The sequence below is a fragment of the Monodon monoceros genome, unplaced genomic scaffold (genome assembly GCF_005190385.1).
Source record: "Monodon monoceros isolate NGI ecotype Baffin Bay Population unplaced genomic scaffold, NGI_Narwhal_1 Super_Scaffold_14, whole genome shotgun sequence".
Classification (NCBI taxonomy): Eukaryota; Metazoa; Chordata; class Mammalia; order Artiodactyla; family Monodontidae; genus Monodon; species Monodon monoceros.
Genome location: NW_021703770.1, coordinates 68955078 through 68973175, shown reverse-complemented (window position 1 = coordinate 68973175; position 18098 = coordinate 68955078). Strand labels below are relative to the sequence as shown.

Here is an 18098-nt window from a genome sequence, read left to right as displayed (position 1 = left end):
ACACTTAAAAGCAGAGTGCTATGGGAATGTGAGAAGCATTTTGAATCACAGTTCACAGGTAACATTTTGGAAAAGTTTATTGGGAGTGATTCTGAGTTACCCATTTGGAGATAGGAAGGGAGAGAAGTACTAATGCAGAAATTTGTAGCTGTAGTCCTCAAATATATTAGATATTTGTCAAATATATTAGATATTTGTCAGGATTTTGATTGTTTTACTGAGAAGCAAGGAATAAGTAAAAACAGCGATTCATCATGTTCACAGATGAACACTCAAGCAATATGCAGTTAATCACAAGCTTTCTCTTATGCAAATATTTCAGTGTGAAATCATATCCATAAGGGCGACTGTGAAATCCTGTAGGAAACTGAAACAGAACACAGTTCAGCTGTGGCAAGTGTGCCTTACTCTCTCGTTGTATTTGTGTATATTGCTAAACCATCTCTGAAAAGAGAACTGAATTTTCAAATATATTTTCTCACTGACTTTCATTACAGATGTGAAGATACTTTTCCACTTTATTCAACTAATGTGCATATTTTCAGTCACAGACTGTGTTACAGTATGAATGGCACTGTTAACCACTATGCACAAAGGCACACACCTGACCTATATTATAATGAAAGCCAAGAAACATGGAAAGGGGCTGTGTAACAGCGACCATGCTATTATAATGATTCAATGTATGGCTTCAAGATTGGCTGTCACCACCCTTTGCTGGCTGAGTGACTTTAAGCTACTTAAACTCTTTAAGCCTTAATTTCCTTAACTGTAAAATGGGGATAACACCTAATTAACGGTGTTGTGATGATGAGACGCAATGACAGATGTAAGGAGCTTCATCCAGTAAGTACTCAATAAGGAGCAGCAGAAACAGGAGAAGGAAGGAAGAGCCGTAGTCGTGGTAACTGTACTACTGATATAGCAGTAGCAGCAGCGGTAGCAGCAGTAACAGAAGTGATCTATGTAAGTGGGTAGCTTGTATTACAACCATCCCCATGCCTGAGAATATTTATGGAATGATCCTGGGAGAGCAAGAAAACTCATGACTCAATATTTCTCCTCTACAGTCAATCGCTGTGCTTGGATCTCCCACCACCAGCGTCAAGGGGTTGCATTTTCAGGAAACCACTGGTAAAAGGTAAGACCGTGAGCAGATGAACAGTGAGAGGGATTTTGCGGGTTTGTCCTGCGAGGAGGCAGTAAGGACAAGTGAAAGGGGAGGGAAGAGAGGAGAACAAGAGCAGGGTGCAGGATTGGGCCATTCAAGGGTGAAGGAGAAGGGAGGAAGCCCCTGAGGTCGTGCAAGCAAAGGACATTTCAAAACAAAGTCTCTGATTTCTTATTCTGCTTAATCTGGCCAAGAAGTGTGACCCCTAAATGCTGAAGAAAGTTAAGTCCACGACTAACTTCTTTGTGTGAGTAGATTTTTGTAGCAATTAAGGAAAGGGCAAAGTTTGCCAGGGATAAGAGACACAAACCCAAAAACCAGTCTCAGAGATACTGAGGCCGACTTTGAACTTCTACAGAATGTGAGATGGGCATTGGAGTCCATCCTAACCAGATCTTAGCAGAAGGGAGACATGGCTGACATCTGTCAGACATTTGCTGCCTAAGTTCTTTTTATTTCCCATTCATCGCCATCATCACCAAGTCTAAATTTCCACGGTTAACTATTCACTGTTCAGATCTCAATTGTAAAGTGACTGAAGGGCTTCTCTGACCCTCCCATGTCCAGATTAGGCATCCCTGCTCTGCTCTACGATAGCGCCCTGTACACCTCCCCATCACAGCACTTTTCACAACGATAATACGTGATGCCTTGACTCTCCCCGCACTGGACTGAACAGTGTCTGTCTGTGTACACCATTCTATTCCCAACACAGAGCACTGCACTCAACACATAATAGGTACGCAGTAAATCTTTAAAAGAGAAAGCAACTTAAAGAGGGAAGTAGGGAGGGATGAGGAAGGAGGGAGACAACCCCAAAGCATGACAATACCCACCTTTTTTCAAAAGAACAGCCCAGTTAGGTTGCCCATGGTAGGGAGGACCCAAGATCCAAGTACTGACCCAAAGCAAAGTTTGTTCATGACGTTCTCATCGTGTGCTCAGGACTGATCTTTCAGAGTCCTGACTGTTGGGAGGAATAGTTTTAGGGGGCTGTGCACTGCTCCCAAGGAATGTGCTTTTTTCTAACTTTTCCCTCCGGATTATTTAGTTGTTCCAGGAACAAAGACACTAGAAAATGTAGAGACGAAGAAGGCAAAGAAATGTCTCCCCACTGTGTGTTTTCCCTCTGATCCTGGGGATGCTCTGGATTTCTTGGGTTACAGGGCTAGAGTGAGATAAGAGGTCATGAGGAGGGGGCCAAGACTGGAGCAACAGACAGACATGGAAACCAGGTAGTGCCACCCTTCAAACTGCCAAGAAGGGGGCCCAGGGTTCCAGGGGGACAGAGTAAGAATTCTGACTCTAGGGCTAAGAGTTCAGCCCAGAAGACCAGAGAGTGAGTGTAAGCAGACTTTTGGGAGAAGGAAAGGAACACATTATTTAAATACTACTAAACAATGTTTAATGGTGGATATTGTTTAGAATACGCCACCACTCCCACCAGTATCATGCGTGGCTTGCTTTTGAAAGCCAGCCCACGTGTGGTGTGTGGCGAGCCTGTCCAGTTTCAAGGGCTAGGGAATGGAGTGAATGAATAATCGCTGCTCTTTGCTCAACTCTTCATTCCCAAGATCTAGATAGACTCTCCCGAATATAGCCTTTGAGAAGGAGGGATTAGACCAAAGTCACTCCTGGCAGACACATGTGATGGTGCTCACAGAGGAGGTCAGAGGAACATTCCAGGGCAGATTAAGGAGAAAACTCGGGCTTCCCTGGTGGCACAGTGGTTAAGAATCCGCCCGCCAATGCGGGGGACACGGGTTCAAGCCCTGGTCCAGGAAGATCCCACATGCCGTGGAGCAACTAAGCCCGCACCACAACTACTGAGCCTGCGCTCCAGAGCTCACGAGCCACAACTACTGAGCCCGCGTGCCACAACTACTGAAGCCCACATGCCTAGAGCCCGTGCTCCGCAACAAGAGAAGCCACCACAATGAGAAGCCCACACACTGCAACGAAGAGCAGCCCCCACTCGATGCAGCTAGAGAAAACCCATGCGCAGCAATGAAGACCGAACTCAACCAAAAATAAAATAAATAAATTTTTTTAAAAAGAAGAAAACTCATCTCTCCAGTTGAAAGCCAGGGGCATGGGAGAGCATGACCCGACCCCATGTTGGGAAACAGACACACAGGATTTCTGCCAGTGGTTATGAGCAAATGGAGTCCTGGAATTTAAAATAATGATTTAAGGGAGTTGCATTGCCAGAAATAGGAAAGAAAAACAAAAACCAGAGAAACTCAGATCTAGTGAAGGAGAGCCCACAATTTCTCATTTTCTAAAGCAGTCCCAAGGCCCAAGTATTTGCACCGACAGAAAGTGAACTGCTTTGAGCACACCCCACATCATCCCATGTGCAACTCTCCAATGGCCCTGAAAAGGCACTGGACAAGGGCACCCAGGAGTCAGAACCTGATACTTCCAGATCCGCTAACCAGAGAACTGACTCCACTGCCAGCAATGAGGTGACCCCGAGACTCTGGGATCCTGTAATTTATCAGCAATAGAAGGCATGAGCTCTGGGCTTATCACCAACAATGGCTCTTCTCCTTTTTCTATGTTCTAGATACGAGGTGTTTGTTGGGTTTTTTTAAAGATTTTGTTTTTGATGTGTATTTTTTTTAAGTCTTTATTGAATTTGTTATAATATTGCTTCTGTTTTATGTTTTGGTTTTTGGCCATGAGGCACGTGGGATCTTAACTCCCCAACCAGGGATCGAACCTGCAACCCCTGCATTGGAAGGCAAAGTCTTAACCACTTCTCCTCCAGGAAAACCCCTAAGTGGGAAGTATTTACTGAGGTTATTCCATTACTTTCTCACTTGGTCACACTGTAAAAGCAGGTCTCAATTTTCCCCACAACTACCTTCCTTAGTGCTGACATAAGGAAAGGGTGGGATTTTGGTGACCAGGAATAAACAGCATGGGTCCCACACAGCCATGAGCTTAGTTCAGCTCTCCATCGATGTCCTGAGCAAATCTGCCTGCTTCAGAATCGGATTTCAGGGGCTCCACTTCTCACAGGAGGAAGCAGTGTGGGAAATTCATCCTGGGAAGACTGAAGATGTCATCTGTGACGCAGAGTGGAACACAGGGACCCAGAGCGGTTATGAGACGACAGGGGAATAAGGAAAAATCAGATGCCTCCAAAGAAAGGCAGAGAGATGCTCTGATCGGAAGGTGTTCCATTTACCATTTACCAGGCTCTGAAGCAAAAGGAGATGTTAGAATAGGTAAATTACAGGGAGCCAGGAGGAGAAAGGGTAGGATTGCACAGGATCTGGGAAGCAGCCCAACAAGAACTGGGAATACTCCTGTCTATAGGAAGGATTCAGTCTCTCAGGGTATCCCAAGGAGTACCCAGAGGGGATTCATTCACGTGCATAAGGTGTCATTCTTTTTCCCATCCTTAGAGCTCACAGACCAGTTCAACCAAGAAAAATGTGAGGAATTTCCATGCCCTATCTGATAAGGTCAGCATCTGTTTACTGCCTAACTTGGCAGAAAACCTGCTTGATCTCTATCAAGTGATAGGATAAACATTTTTATAGATGCATATGTTTCCTTTTAAATGATTTAAATTTAGTAATTGTGTACTTAAGGAACTAGTGAAGTTGAATTACTGAAGTAGAGAGGGCCCCCCCCCCCGATAATCTTCATTAGGTTATCATGCATTTGAGGAACTGATGGAGTATAGATGTTAAAGTGTCAAGTAATAACCTTTCCTTGGTTCAAAGTAAAAATGAATTAAATAGGAGTCACAATTCATCTAGGGAATTAAAATTAGATCCATTTTTAAATATCGCCTATAAATATTATAATACGGAAATTTAAATACAAGTGTGCATGAACCTTCAAACTTATTTCCATCTATTTACCTGATACATACTGACTCAAGAAATTGCTGTGCTGAATTCAATCAATTCTCTTCAGGTCATCCAGTGACAGTTTAATTATCCTTGTGTAGCTTTGGCTTTTAAGTGCAAACCCTCGCCTCATTTTCCCTCACAAAGTATATTACTAGCATATGGTACAGAATGTGACTTACTAGAAAGCTGCTTGCAAAGGAGGGTCCATAGAACGAAGATTTCTCAGACGTCTGTGAGGATTCTTCTGACGCTGCTGTTAAAACATTATTTTGTAAATTTAAAATATATTCATAAACCAAATCTTCTAAGCTTTCATCTTCTACGATTGGTTTTCTCAGGGTGCCAAGTATTTTTTTACGTTGCTCATTTTAGTAAACCTCTGTCACCCCTGTGTTCTCCGAGGAATGACACCTGCCCATCTGTTCTTCTATCTCCGCGGTAAGTCTCCTGCTATGTTGCCAAGGCAACACTACCTGCTACGACATCATAACGGATGGTTATCCCTTCGCTGGACTTCTGATATCAAATGCAACACTTGGCTTTTCATCCTTAGGGTTAAAGTTTCTTCTGTAGGAGGTAAGGAAGCAGGCTTTCTCAGGGGTGATCTCCCCACTGTTTCCTTAGCCAAGAGCTCCTTCCACATTCAGGAAGCCAAGAGCTCTAAGCCCATACCATCCCATCTTCCACCCTACCAGCCTCCATCTCCCACAAAAGCATCTAGAAGTGCTGGGCATAAGATACCTCTGGCAGGAAGACTCACACCAGTGGTTTCCAAACTTCAGAGTGGCTCAGAATATACCCCAGGCTGCACGTTAACAATACAGCGTCCAGGGACTTCCCTGGCGGTCGGGCAGTTAAGACTCCGTGCTCCCAACGCAGGGGGCCCGGGTTCGAGTCCCGGTCAGGGAACTAGATCCCACGTGCTGCAACTGAGAGCCTGAATGCTGCAACTAGAGATCCCGCATGCTGCAACTAAGACCCGGCACAACCAAATAAACAGATAAATAAATAAATAAACAAATATTAAAAACTAAACAATACAGCATCTGGACTCGACCCTTCCTTGCTTCTGACTCAGTAGCTGCAGAGTGGAAGCCAGACCTCTTCTCAACAAGCTCCTGGGTAGATGTATGACAGAGTTTGAGGAACAGCGACCTAAATTTTCTAATTCAGGGACCAAGTTAGACAGTGTTTTTGTATGCATGGGACTTGGGTTACCTGCATCAGCTCTGCTGGGTTATTTGACTGGAAAGGCAGGTACCTGGGCCCCATCTCCTAACTCAGAATCTGAGCATGGGATCCTGATGTCTGCAGTTTAACAAGCATGCAGAGGCGGCCATGATGACACTAGAGACCAACCAGACCTGGATCCAAATCCCAGCTCTGCTGCCTAAGCCACCGTAAACACATTTAAAAACAATTTCTCTGCATCTGTCTCATCTGTGAAAATGAGGGTGATGCTATGTACCTCATGAAGGGATTGTGCACATGAAATCACAGAATCCATGCATTAGGAGCTGTTTCTGGCTTAGTCATGGTGCGTGCAGCTGGAGGGGATAGTCAATAGAGTTAGGCGAAGAATACCACCTAGTCTGGCCATCATTTCTGAGTAATGATGGAGTCTTTTAAGGACAGATAAGCAGAGGGTAACTTCTTCCAACCAAAAGTCCAACACACTTTTGAGAGACAGAGCAGAAAGCCCCAGAAGTGAAGATATGATTTCAATCATTTCAAAAATTGATGGATCCACAAAATATTCCTGTATTGCATTAAAAAATCTGGATACCAGGCAATGGGTTGCATATATATAATTCCAGAAAGAACAAAAGTAAAAATCACTGCCTTGGAGGATGGTGATTGGACACTGGGGTTATTCCACATGCAGGATATTTCCTGGACCTAAGAGGGAGAACACTTCTCTCTACCAGACGCTTGTTTCCTGAGCTTAAAGTTAAAAATCTGTCTCCAGCTGTCACTGACCTTCCAGGCTTCCAAGACACTTCCAAAATGCTGTTCTAGTGATGCACCCGTAATCCAGAGTGAAATTACTCCCTGTAGGTTTGCACTGGCATCTCACAGATTCGGGGTGCAAAGTCAAGGCGACTGTCCAGTGTATCTGGAATTAGCATGGAAGCAAAGCACAACTGTCTGATTACTCTGTTTCCAATTTCACTGTGGCAGTCAAAGGCTGCTGTTCATTTCTAAATGGCCCTCTGAAAATAAACAACTCACAGAAGAAAAGACTCCTCAAAAGTGGCAGTGGTGACCTTCAACACCCATGACCCTTCACGCTAATCAGCCTTCTCCACTTGAGGCGCATGGAGAGCAGAAAGCCTGATGCTGAGAGAAACACCAGGAAGACAGTTAAATAATTGGAAAATAAAACCTTTGGGGAAGGGCTAAAAGAAAGAAGATATTTAGCCTGGAGAAGAGAAGGCTGAGGAATGACCTAATTATAGGCTTCAAGTACATGAAGAATTAATCTACAGCAGATGGTGACCAGCTGTTTTCAATTCCCATTGAATACAGTACAACAGAAAATTGGCTTAGGGGGTAATATAAAGGATTTGGGATAGATAAAAGAAGGAATTTACTGGTTTTTGAGGGTCACAAAGGTTAAGAGGAGATAGGCTCTATTACTTAGGGAGATGACAGCCACTCTGTCCCTGAGGTTTCCTGGTTTGGATGGGTTTGTTGAAGTGCACTGAGGGGGAAAGAGAGCTTTGTTCTGTTGTGAAGGCCGGCCCGCTCTGCGGCTGTTCATCACACCTGTGCCTTTGACTCATGCAGCGTCTCATGATTGTACTTTTGTTTTCCATAAGTCATCACGATCACACCCAGTGATTTATGAAGTGCCAAGTGTGTGCTGGGCATGGTGAAAGAAAACTACATAGATTCCACCTTTTAACCTTCGAAGCTCTGTCATTTGACAATTATAAGCATTTATTGGGTACCCCTGAGCGCCAGGCACTGTTTCAGGAATAAGGGGCTATCCAGATGGATAAGATATTGTTGTTCTCAAGAACAGCGGAGGGGGGTGTGTAGGGGGAGAACTTCCCTGGTGGCACAGTGGTTAAGAATCCACCTGCCGATGCAGGGGACACAGGTTCGAGACCTGGTCCGGTAAGATCCCACATGCCGTGGAGCAACTAAGCCCATGAGCCACAACTACCGAAACCCACGTGCCTAGAGCCCGTGCTCCGCAACAAGAGAAGCCACCGCAGTGAGAAGACCGTGCACCGCAACGAAGAGTAGCCCCCGCTTGCCACAACTAGAGAAAGCCTGTGCGCAGCAACGAAGACCCAAAGCAGCCAAAGATAGATAGATAAATAAATAAATAAATAAATAAATTAAAAAAAAAAAAAAAAGAACAGCAGGGTGGGGTGGGGGAGAGAGAGAGAGTGTGTCTGTGTGTGTGTGTGTGTGTGTGTGTGTGTGTGCACGCACGCGCACGCACACTAGGGAAATAGCAGGGCAGGTATGTTTTAATCAGGAACTTTGAAAACACACATACAAAACAACAAGGTCCTACTGTATAGCACAGGGAACTATATTCAGTGTCCTGTGATAATCCATAATGGAAAAGAGTATAAAAAAGAATGTATATATTTGTATAACTGTATCACATAATATTGTAAATCAACTATACTTAATAAAATAACAAAATCACACATACCGGGACTTCCCTGGTGGGGCAGTGGTTAAGAATCTGCCTGCCAATGCAGAGGACACGGATTCAATCCCTGGTCCAGGAAGATCCCACATGCCGCGGAGCAACTAAGCCTGCGCACCACAACTACTGAGTCTGCACTCTAGAACCCGTGAGCCACAACTACTGAGCCTGCGCTCTAGAGCCCACGTGCCACAACTACTGAAGCCTGCGTGCCTAGAGCCCGTGCTCTGCAACAAGAGAAGCCACCGCAAGGGGAAGCCCGCACACCGCGACCAAGAGTAGCCCCTGCTCGCTGCAACTAGAGAAAGCCCGCGGCAGCAACAAAGACCCAACGCAGCCAAAAATAATAAATAAATAAACGCACATACCTATCCCGCTCCCTCCAGAGACTGATATGCTTTTAGTGGCATATTGTTCTATGTTCTACCAAATCAAAATCATCACCTGCAAGTTGAGAACCCCTTTTTTTTTTACTATAAGATGTAATAAGAAATACATTTTGAACTGTGATGCAGGATATACTCACACACACACATATACACATTCATACACACACATGACTGAAAAAAGACTTCACAGAACAGAGCTTCACTACCACTTTTATAGTTTAAATTTTATTCTATTCATTTTTTTAATGCTGGTCAACTGTAAAAAATTGACTTTACAACTCTCGAATTGGTCGTGACCCAGAGTTTAAAAAACACTGCTGTGGGGAAAGGGGGCCACTTTGTTCAGGCCTGAAGGAAAAGAACTCATATTTTTTGTGCCTCAGTTCAAGGGCAAAAAGGAGGGTGTGGGTCTAGACTAAGAAAATTGGCTGAGGGTCTCCCAAGCCTCTCCAAACCTTAAACTCAAAGGGTTTATATATGTTCCTGCCCAAGTCACCAAGGTAAAAGAATATGGGGACAAAAGCCCTAGAGCCCTAGTAACAGAGCACACGGGACTGTCTGTGCTCCAGGCAGCCATTGGGACGCCTGGGGCCAGAGGAGTTGACAATTGAAGGTGATGGAGATTCAGGTCCTATCAGACAAGGCACATTTGAAGTCAAGAAGACACCAAGCACACAGAGAGCCTGGTGAGACCAAGAAGGGAATACTGAATTCCTGTCCCAGCTACATCACTCGTTAGGTCAGTGGAGGTCAGGTCACTTCACATCTCACGAGACAAAGCAGCAGAATCAGCTGCAAGTGACTGCCAGCCGCAGCGGCTGCTCCAACTCCAAGGTCACTCTCAAGGTCACTTAGCACAGGCTGAGGGCACGACTGCAGGTCTATCAGTCTCCCCAACCTAAAATAATGACACTGCTATCAGCACCTTCTCCTCCTACCTGGAGAGCCTTCTCTATAAAATCATGACTTGAGGCTGAGGAAGAGCTTTTTGGAATGGAGGCGAGAGCAAAGGCTGGGTTACAAGGACCGATTGGTTATCAATCAATGAGTGGCAGGTAAAGAAGATGAGCCTCAATTTCTTCATCTGTAAAATGGAGATAATCATACCCGTAGTGACAAGAGCAGATTCGGGCTCACTGCTGGGACAGATGGTCCCACGAGGGCCAGTGTGCGTTATGTCAGAGTCCCTGCTTTGTCTTACTCTATCTGCTGAGTGATGCCTGGTGGTCAGAGAGGGTGGGGAAAAGAACTGAGCTGTGGAGGCCAGGCGGCCCAAAAGGGAAAAGATATAAATACAAATATATGCGCGCACACACACACATACATATACACGTACATATACATTCATGTATTCAAATGGGCTAATACACTCAGACAAACCATGATTCCTGCCCTCAAAGAACTCAGAGGTTAGTAGGCGGGACCGAGGTGGAAATGAATGAGCCAAGATAGAAATATGAACAATGAAAAAACAAGAGCATCTGAGTCTCTGATCACAGCCTCCTGTACTTCCAGTCACTTCCTCTACTACTGGTACTCTGTCAAGGGCTGCCCTGCACCTTCCCTCCAAGGGGAAATCTGGAAACGTGTTGCAATATTTTGGTTGTGGATGTCTTAGTCCGTTCAGGCTGCCATGACAAACACCACAGACCTGGTAGCTTACAAAAAACAAGAATTCATTTCTCACAGTTCTGGAAGCTGGGAGTCCAAGGAAACAGCACGGCCAAGTGCGGGCTCTCTCCTTTTTGCAGACTTTTTGCTGTGTCCTCACGTGGCAAAAGGGGCTGGGGAGCTCTGTGGGGTCTCTTTTGTAAGGGCTCTCATCCTATTCATGAGGGCTCCACCCTCATGACCTAATCACCTCCCAAAGGCCCCAGCTTCTAACACCATCGGAACTCTACTCAATACTCTGTGATGGCCTGTATGGGAAAGGAATCTTAAAAAAGAGTGGATGTATGTATATGTATAACTGATTCACTTTGCTGTACACCGGAAACTAACACAACATTGTAAATCAACTATACTCCAATAAAAATTTTTTTAAAAAATCAGGTGTTTGGCTTCCAACATGTGAATTTGGAGGGGCTGGATAGTCAGACCATAGCATCAGGTGACAAGGGGTGCTGCTGGCATGTCACGGCTAAGGGTGAAGAATGCTGAATGTCCTGCCATGTGTGAAGCAGTACCACTCAAAATACCAACAGCTTCCTTGTTGAGAAAGCCTCTTGAAATTCCATTGCAGCAATTCTGTGAGCCCACTGAGACTCCCAAGCCATTGACCCTACCACGTTTTCATTCAGTGACTATTTTCTTACCTACCATACACCAGGCTAGATACAGATATACTGCATCCTGGCCATCAGGGAGTTTGCATTCTGGTGGGAAAGGTACAAAACAGACCAGTAAACAAATAAGTAAACAGTATAACATCAGATGGTGGGAGGTGCTTTGAAGAAAAATAAAGTCGGGTTAGGGGTCAGAGATGGACTTGGGAAGGGGGTGACTATTTTGCATAGGAGGCGTCATAGAAAGCCTCTCTGTAAACATTTGAATAAAACCGGCATTAAGAGAGTGAACCATGGGGACTTCCCTGGTGGTCCAGTGGGTAAGACTCCACGCTCCCAATGCAGGGGGCCTGGGTTCGATCCCTGGTCAGGGAACTAGATCCCGCATGCATGCCACAACTGAGTTCGCATGCTGCAACTAAAAGATCCCACGTGCACCCGGCACAGCCAAAATAAATAAATACTTTTAAAAAGAGAGAGAGTGAACCATGTAAAAATCAGTGAGAAGGGCCTTTCAGCCTGAGGGACAGCAGATACAAAGTGTGTACTCGGCAAGCTGTAGGAACAGTAAGGATGCTGGAGCAGATGGGCCAGGGGAAGAGCAATAGGACGTGAACACAGAGAATCAGCCACTCGTTGATCGTGGAGGACCTTGGGGGTTGAAATAAAGACTTTGAATTTGGTATCACATATGATGGAAAGGATTAGAAGATTTTGAGCAAGGAGTGACATGGTCTGACTTATATTTCTAAATGATTCGTCTACAGAAAAGAAATTGAAGGGCCAAGAGTGGAATGGGAAACCAAATTTAAAATGCCAAAGAAAGCATCCAATTAGCCAACTGCCTGTCATGTGCCTGCACCAGAGCTACCAGGGATGGAAAGAGAGAGAGCCTGGCTTCCAAAGCGGAGGGCAGAGTCCTGGCTTCACCGAATCTCACACGATGCAGAATTCCCCCAAATGGAAACGGAAGTCAGAGCCTGAACCATCAAGAAAATGACAAATGTAGGGGTAAGGGACTAAGAGGTACAAACTACTACGTATAAAATAAATAAGATGCAAGGATATATTGTAAAGTACTGGGAATGTAGCCACTACTTTATAATAACTTTAAATGGAGCATAACTTTTAAAAACTGTGAATCTCTGTTGTACACCTGAAATTTACATAGTATTGTACATCAAACATGACATATGCAGCAACATGGATGGACCTAGAGATCATCATACTGAGTGAAGTAAGCCAGACAGAGAAAGACAAGCATCATATGATATCCCGTATATGTGGAATCTAAAAAAAAAATGATACAAATGAACTTAAACACCAAACAGAAATAGATCCACAGACATAAAAAACAAACCCATGGTTACCAAAGGGGAAAGGAGGGAGGAGGGATAAATTAGGAGTTTGGGATTAACAGATACACACTATTATATATAAAATAGATAACCAACAAGGACCTACTCTATACTAGAGCACAGGGAACTATACTCAATATTTTATAATAGCCTATAAAGGAAAAGAATCTGAAAAAGAATATATAATTATGTATGTATAACTGAATCACTTTGCTGTACACTTGAAACTAACACAACTTTGTAAATCAACTATACTTCAATAAAATAAATAAATAGGATGATAATATGAAATATGACATAACAGATATGAGATAATAAAGTGTCTAATTCAATGTCTATCAGGTAACAAATGCCCCGTAAGTTGTACTCAGAGTGGGGTTTACTATGCAGCTAATAAAATATATGTTTCTGGTCACTTCATTTGTATGGGATATCCCCTAAGATTCTGGAAGAAGCCCTAGCAAAGTGTAACTTTGTGGTATATGTCAACTTTTAATGTATAAAAACAAAATTTTAAAAATTAAATATATATATTATACATCAATGAAACCTCAATTTTTAAAAAAGAATCAAAGTTTCTTCATATAAAAAAATTTTAAGGGAATTCCCTGGCGGTCCAGTGGTTAGGACTCGGTGCTTTCACTGTGGTGGCCCAGGTTCAATCCCTGGTTGGGGAACTAAGATCCCACAAGCCACGCAGCACAGCCAAAAAAAAAAAAAAAATTTAATAATTTTTTTTTTTCAAATGACAAATGTCCACGACACAGTCACTAAAAAGGACGTGGTGACTGGATGGGGCAGTAAAGAGAGGGGACGCGTAGGTGACTGCCAGGGCTCTGGCATCTGAGCTGGATGGGTGGCTGCATGATTCATTCATCAAGGTAAGAAAGACAGAAGGCAGAGCAGTTTTGAGGGGAGAGGTGTGAGGTTCCAGAGCTTGGAGCTCTGGTCACCCTTCAGAGCAGAGCCCAAGAGGGGTAGGGAACCTGTCTTCACACCCTGCTCTCCTTCGGTCACTAGACGTCTACCATGATGGGCAAGGCAGCTCTCCTCAGTTGAGGTGATTCCTGAAGACAGCATGGACACAAATAAATCCCTTCTTCCTGCAGGGGGACTGAGGCAGCGTCCAGAGACTACCCCAGGGACACAGTAGCACTGGTGGGATGTCAAAGCTTTGTCCCACGCCCCCTAAATGCAGAGGGGATCCCCACCTTAATAATGATTTTATATAAATGTTAGCACCTACTCAGTAAGAATGACTGGTTAGAATTACAAAGTTGATTTGAGGGAAGTTGTCTCCTCTTGGCCCCAAGTGCCACAACTGCGAGCCTGGGGGCAACTTTTACGGTTGTGTCCTGTGGGAATTCCAGATCAGTTGTGGATGGCAGCAGGGTGGAACCTGGCTACTGAATTTCAAAGGGATAAAGATAAGCCAAGAGGGTCTGCAACCTCGAGGTACTGATGCTTCCCAAGCCTGGGGAGTAATAGCTGGCCCTTGGGGCTGACAGGTGTAGCCGGTCCTTCTGGCTGAATCATCTGGATCTGGATTGATGCAGTGTTTAGACAGGGAATGGGCTTAATCTTTCCCTGTAACTCACAGATCTCATGATTTCAACAGCAAACAATCAGGTATCTTCAGAGCACGGGGGTGTAGGTGGGAGGGATGACCCGGAAGGCAGTGTTGGAATAGCCACACTAAGGTAAAAATAAGAATGTCTTTTCTTCACCTTCCAGGCTTGCCCTCACCCATGAGTCACAGCAGTTGGCAGTGAAAGATTATTACTCACAAGAACAATTTTTAAAAGAGGCACTCGGTGGGAGACAGGGCTCAGAAGAAATGAACTTGTATGAGTAGGGAATGAACAACATTATCACTGGAAACAACATATTTGAAGCAGTGATTGATCAGAACCATACGTGGAGAAAATATTCAGCTGATGAGCAAGTCAGACGTATAGTGAATAATTCTTAAGACTTCAGAGCTCATGCATTAATCTCTCACTGATAAAGTGTTTGGAAATGGAGTGCCCTTTAGAGGTGAAAAATGATTCACCAGATGACTCACAAATCCATGAACCTGTGGCTTCACCAGTATTTAGAATGCCATTCTGATTTAGGACAAAGTTTCTAACGTAAGAGGTTTTTATTAGTTGATTGGTTTTGGGGGGTTCTTGGTTGGTTGGTTGGTTGGGCTTTGGCTTTTTGGTTTTTTGAATCAGAAAAATCCAAGGACCTATATTTTCAAGTTGTCATAGTTTTCTTTTTTTAATAATGCATTACTGTCTTTTTTTTAAATTAATTAATTTTTTGTCTTGTGTGTCTTCGTTGCTGCGTGCGGGCTTTCTCTAGTTGCGGCGAGCTGGGGCTACTCTTTGTTGTGGAGCACGGGCTCTGGGTGTGTGGGCTTCAGTAGTTGTGGCTCACTGGCTCTAGAGTGCAGGCTCAGTAGTTGTGGCCCACGGGCTTTGTTGTTCCGCAGCATGTGGGATCTTCCCGGACCAGGGCTCAAACCTGTGTCCCCTGCATTGGCAGGCGGATTCTTATCCACTGCGTCACCAGGGAAGCCCCCTGTCATAGTTTTCTTATAAGTCATGTACATGTCTGTGCATATAACTGCTCGATCAATTCAAAGATTTGAATTCAAGGAATACAGAATCACCAATATCAATTTTTGAGTGTATGCTATAGAATTGGGATAGTTCAGGAGAAGACTCCTCAGTTAGGAGGAATCTGGAGTCAGACAGACCTGGGTTGTTCCTTGGCTCTGCCTCTTAACCAGCTGTGTGGCTTAAGGTAGGTTCCTTAATCTGTCTGAGCCTATTTACTCATCTGTGAAGGAAGATAAAAAGTGTCCTCATCACCTAGGGTTATCACGGGTAGTAAATGAGGCAGCATGTGCCAAATGGTTAGCACAGAGCCTGGAAAACAGTATCTGTCCTCCGAACAGTAGCTGCTACTGCTGTTTTGTTGTTGTTGTTATGGTAACGTCTAAGCCTAAAATGTAAGACCTTCTCCCTCCCCGCTTCTGAAGAAAGGGGGACGTTGCCACCCAAGCTTCAGGAAGAAAGCGTTTTTTAATCTTTCAGGGAGATTGTGCCATCAAGGAAAAGGAATCAAAGCAAAGATTAGTTGAGAGTCCTACTTCTTTTCATTTGCTTTCCCCCAGTGGTTGAGTGAAAGGAAGCTTGAGCACAGGGTTCCTCTCACACAACAGATCTACCCTAAACCTAGGATAGAATCAGAAAAGCCAACTGCCAGCCAGGGTGTCTGATTCATTATCAGTGATGGGGCAGCCTTGTGGTCGTGTGCCCTGCGCGTGAGGCAAGGGAAGCCCCTTCCCAGTCCCACAGCAGATGCGCGTTGTGTGGTACAGAGGCCCCTCCGCTCCCCTGCTGGCTGGACACCCGCCCTGACTTCTGTTTACCCTGGAGTCTCTCCTCTCATACCCTCTGGATTGGCAGGAAGGAGATCTGTATTATTTCTGCACCATGAGTTACGCTTTGCCCCAATTCTTTTAGGATTCCAAACCCTGCGACCTCAGCACAACATGGATTATTGGTACATAAACTGAGCATTGATAAGAAATTTTAGAGGGGCTCATGATAGTCACAGCAGGATCTGCATGCCAGTTCTGCCATCGTTTGCTGTTTTTACCACTTCCTTTCCAGCGAATCCCAAAGCTATCTGTACTGCACGAGGGTTAATGACTTGTCCGAGGTAAGTTAATTAGTGGTTGAGCCAGGAGTAGACTCATGTAATTGAACTTCCAGAACAATGTTCTTTCTTTTTTTTCCTCCACTTTTACTGAGATATAGTTGACAAATAAAGTTGTGAGATAAAGTGCACATTGTGATGATTTGATATATGTACACATCGTGAAGATTCCTCCCACCTAGTTAATTAACACATCCATCACCTCATAGACATATTTATATATTTTTTCTCTTTTGGGGGTGGTGAGAACATTTAAAGTCTACCCCCTTAGCAAATTTCAATTATACAATATGGTATTATCAACCATAGTCACGATGTTATATATTAGATCCTCAGACCTTATTTAGAACAATGTTCTTTCCACTATAATTAATTCATTTATTTATTCAATAGGAACAAACATACATTTATACTATATGTCACACTCTGCTGAGTACTTAGGATATAAAAGTGAACAATTAATTCCCAATCTAATAGGAATTATTTGCCATTAATTTACTGTTACACATGTAAATTAAAAAATGCAATAAAGTATTCCAGAGGCTATGATCAAAGTAAGACTGGAAAAATGTGATTTTACCTATAGGAATATCAGAAGAGACTTGGCAGAAAAGATGATTCTTGAGTCTTGAAGGATGAGCAAGCAAAAGGATATTTTGCATGAAGATGGCAGAGGACACATTCTAGGAAGACAGATCAGTTTAACAGTACCATGAATATGCCAAAAACAGCCCCATGTGTCTACGTAGCTACAAACAGCTGGACATAGCACAGGCCTATGTGGGAAGGGAGGCATTCACTAAGTAGAGCAGGGCTAGATATGGAGGAGGGCTTTTACGTCATCCTGGGAATGGAGGCTTTACTCTGTGGGCTGTAAAGCAATTAAAGGGTTTAACCTTGATCAGATTTGATTTTAGAAAATGGACCTGGCAAAGCAGTGGAGATTGGATTGGGAGGGCAGGGGACAAGAGACAGGGGGCAGGGTGGAGTTCATTACTACTGCCCAGGCTCCACAGAGTGGGAGGTTCAGACCGTGGCAGCGGTGTGGAAAGGTAGAGAAGATATGAAAGATGCTGAGGACATGGAGAAGTGGGCAGCAGGGATTCAGCAGGACTCCCAGCTCCCTCCTCTGAAGGAATGGGTACATGTTGGTATCATTCACTGAAATGGGAACTAAAAAAAGATGTTACAGGGGAAAAGGTGAGATTAGCTGCTTAAGGAACAAGTAGTTGAAATGTTTAACAGACAGTTACAAGGATCTGGCACTCAGCAGAATTCTGGCCAAGAGCTATAGATTTGGGAATAATCTCCTTACAGACAAGAGTCAGATCCAGGAGAATTGAGGAGATCGTCAGAAAGAGTACGCAGCCCAGTGTCTCTCGTGTAAATCTCTCACCATGTGCCTGAGAAGCAGCTGAGGAAATTGCAAAATCTCAGGCCCAATTCCAGACTTACTAAAGCCAAACTATGAGAAAAGGACTCACGGCATCTTCTGTATTATGAGTAAGACCAGTGATGCGAATGCAACTGGAGTTTGAGATCCACTGGTATATTCGTTCAGGTTGTCCAGAGGAGATGTAACCAGTAGGGTGTGTGTGTGTGTGTGTGTGTGTGTGTGTGTGTGTGTGTGTGTGTG

At 44.2% G+C, this 18098-nt stretch overlaps 1 protein-coding gene across 3 annotated transcripts in view; it reads right to left on the bottom strand.

Annotated features, from left to right (window-relative positions):
• CA8 (carbonic anhydrase 8) overlaps nucleotides 1-18098 on the bottom strand; it is a 212338-nt gene that overhangs the window by 170960 nt on the left and 23280 nt on the right. The window contains exons 1-2 of one of the 3 annotated variants that reach the window (XM_029222673.1): nucleotides 17043-17135; nucleotides 5223-5296 (exon numbers count right to left, since the gene is read on the bottom strand). The exons of 1 other annotated variant lie outside the window; for it this stretch is intronic. The gene's annotated coding sequence lies outside the window, so the exon portion shown is untranslated. Of the gene's footprint in view, nucleotides 1-5222; nucleotides 5297-17042; nucleotides 17136-18098 lie in introns of those variants that run through there. One more of the 3 variants, XM_029222670.1, reaches the window with a different exon arrangement.